Source organism: Octopus bimaculoides, chromosome 27 (genome assembly GCF_001194135.2).
Source record: "Octopus bimaculoides isolate UCB-OBI-ISO-001 chromosome 27, ASM119413v2, whole genome shotgun sequence".
NCBI classification, from domain to species: Eukaryota; Metazoa; Mollusca; class Cephalopoda; order Octopoda; family Octopodidae; genus Octopus; species Octopus bimaculoides.
In genome coordinates this window covers 5,757,839-5,760,831 of record NC_069007.1, presented here as the reverse complement: position 1 = coordinate 5,760,831, position 2,993 = coordinate 5,757,839, and positions in this window count along the sequence as shown.

Genomic DNA, 2,993 nt, shown 5'->3' with positions numbered 1-2,993 from the left:
AACCCGACCTCCCCTGCTCGCTCACAACCTCCACCTCTCCCCACCCCCACCCCTGTACACACGTTTTAGTCACTCTCTTTCTCTCTCCCTTTCTCCTTGCTATCATAATTCACTGAGCATCATCTTGCGTTCAGCAGCAGTAGCAGCTGTCTTACAACAATAACGACAGCAACAACAACAATAGGATGTGTAGTAGCAGCAACAGCAACATCTCTAACAACAATAGCAACAACAACTACAACTTTAACAACTTAGAATTAAAATGTAACAGCAGCAGCAGGCACCCTCATAATAAATAATAATAATAATAATAATAATAATAATAATGATAATGATGTTAATGATAATTGATAATAATGATAATAATAATAATGATAATAATGATAATTGATAATAATAATGATTGTGACAATAATAATAATAATAATAATCATGATGTTGATGATGATGAGGATGATGATGATAATAAGAATATTAATGATAATCATAATAATAATGATTATAATAATAATGATTATGACAATCATCATCATCGTTTAACGTCCGCTTTCCATGCTAGCATGGGTTGGACGATTTGACTGAGGACTGGTGAAACCGGATGGCAACACCAGGCTCCAATCTAAATTTGGCAGAGTTTCTACAGCTGGATGCCCTTTAATAATAATAATAATAATAATCATGATGATGATGTTGATGATGAGGATGAGGATGATGACGATAATAATAATAATAATGATGATAATAATAATAATAATAATAATAATGATAATAATAATAATAATAATGACAATAATAATAATGGTAATAATAATAATGATAATAATAATAATAATATGATAATGATAATAATAATAACAATTCTTAAACATTCACTTGAACAAAACTGTACAAATCCAAATATATGGTACCCTAGGCATAACACCTACATGAACTTCTAACTTGTTGTCTCTTGACGTCTCTGGGTGAGACTTGGATCCAACTTGTACAAATGCAAAACAAAAGTCAAACATAAAATAATAATAATAATAATAATAATAATGGTCTTAAATTTTAACAGAATGGCAGCAATATTAGTGGTTTTCTCTGCCCTAGGTGTTAGGAAGACATTCAGCTAGAAATGGAAACAAAATTGAAAGAAGTAAAATTATAATAATGATAATAATAATAATAATAATAATAATAATAATAATATCATTATTATTATTATTATTATGTTATTATAAATAAATAAATAAATAAATAATGTTTCTTTTATTAGCCACAGGTGTGTAGATGAGGGACACGTCTACAAGGACAGGTGACAATTTGTGTGGAGATTTATGTGATAATGAAGAGAAAGAAATGGGAAAGATGGCAATACAAGTGCACGTAATGTCCAAAATCTGTCATAGCAAGAATAATGCAGTGCTTCTGATACAGGAGAAAGCACAACAAGGGCCAATAAAGGAACCCCACAGATCCAGGGCATGGACTCTCTCCCAGGTACATGCTTTGAGAAGAGCCATTCACTCTGACCTTTTTTGCCACAGTCACCCATCTTTTCACAAATTCATCAGGAGAGTGAGCACGTCCCTCTTCACCCTCACACTTTCCTTTCCAAGTGGAACTTTCAAAAATGACAAGGGCTTCACCAAAGAGGAAGGTGTCGTTCCTCAACCCTTTCAGTCTCGTGCACCACACAACCTGTTTTGCTATAGGATGAAAGAGGGTATGTAGTGGATGCTGCTGCTACTATTACTACTGCTACTACTATTACTACTACTACTGCTGGTGACAGATGAAATGCTGCTAAGCATTTTGCCCAGCATGCTCACCGCCTTATGATGATACTCTTTACTCTCTTTTACTCTTTTACTTGTTTCAGTCATTTGACTGCGGCCATGCTGGAGCACCGCCTTTAGTCGAGCAAATCGACCCTAGGACTTACTCTTTGCGAGCCCAGTACTTATTCTATCGGTCTCTTTTGCCGAACCGCTAAGTTACGGGGACGTAAACACACCAGCATCGGTTGTCAAGTGATGTTTGGGGGACAAACACAGACACAAAAACACACACACATATATAGATATACATATATACGACGGGCTTCTTTCAGTTTCCGTCTACCAAATCCACTCACAAGGCTTTGGTTGGCTCGAGGCTATAGTAGAAGACACTTGCCCAAGGTGCCACGCAGTGGGACTGAACCCGGAACCATGTGGTTGGTAAGCAAGTTACTTACCACACAGCCAATCATACGCCTATCATGATGATGATAATAATAATAATAATAATAATAATAATAATAATAATAATAATAATTTCTTTATTGATCACCAGGTCCGAATATAAAACAAATAAAGACAATACAACACGAGTGACAACTGGGGTGTTGAACATACCATAATAATCTTTTCTACTAAAGGCACAAGGCCTGCAATTTGGGGGAGGGGGACTGGTCAGTTAAGTACATTATTGTTGTTGCGTTTGTTGTTGTTGTTGCAGTTATTGTTGTTGTTGACCTCTTCTTCTTCTTATTATTATCATCATCATCATCATCATCCCAGTACTCAACTGGTGCTTAATTTATTGATTAAGTCGACCCCAGTACTCAACTGGTACTTAATTTATTGATCCCGAAAGGATGAAAGGCAAAGTCAACCGCGGCAGAATTTGAACTCAGAATGTGAAGACAGACAAAACGACGCTAAGCATTTTGCGCAGTGTGGCCAGTTTAATAATCTTTTCTACTACAGGCTCAAGGCCTGAAATTTTTTTTTTGGTGGGGGAGACTAGTCAATTACATCAACCCCAGTGTTTTACTGGTATTTAAATTATTGACCCCCGAAAGGATGAAAAGCAAAGTCAGCCTTAATGATAATAATAACCAGAACAACGAAAGTAACCACAGAATTGAAATGAACTTCAGTAACGACAATAACAAACATAATTGCATTGAAAATAATAACAGCAACATCAGCAACAACAATGATAGCTACAGTGTCAGTAAAAGG